Below are 609 nucleotides of genomic sequence, written 5' to 3' on the forward strand. Positions count from 1 at the left end.
ATTTTTTCTTCCCCGTTCCCTTTTTTCTCTTCACTTTCTGTTTTTTTTGCTATGTTGGCAATCGGTCCCCCCTTTTACTTTAGTATTTTTCCCATTCAAACTCACGCTAAATTTTTCCCCTTCCAGTATCCCACGGTAGATCAAAAAAGCATACCATATTTGGAAATCCCTTACAATTTGCATGATGCCAGATTTCACATATTTCACATACAAATCCTTCCTCTTCATCAGTAACCTTTTCTTACACGTTCTACATTTGTAATCAACTCCCTCTTTCATCTTTCTAGTCGTCTATGTCCTTTTGTCTCAGCTGGAATCCATCTTGCTTTTCAGATTAAAAAATTGGTCAATATACAAATCCTCCTTGTCCGAAATTATCCCTTCCAAACCTTTACTCGATTGAATTTCCTCACTCTTGATAGGTTTAAATATTAGAGTCATATGATTTCTGGCTTAGTTGTAATTGTTACCTTGTTTAATATGGAGAAAATACGACGGTAAAATCATCTTTCACTCGCAAGGCCCGCCACTTACTATATACATTTACATACATATTTATTAAAAATATATTAACTGGCAAATTTGATGATACTGAAATATTTTCTTCTT

This window comes from Penaeus monodon, chromosome 24 (genome assembly GCF_015228065.2).
Source record: "Penaeus monodon isolate SGIC_2016 chromosome 24, NSTDA_Pmon_1, whole genome shotgun sequence".
NCBI classification, from domain to species: domain Eukaryota; kingdom Metazoa; phylum Arthropoda; class Malacostraca; order Decapoda; family Penaeidae; genus Penaeus; species Penaeus monodon.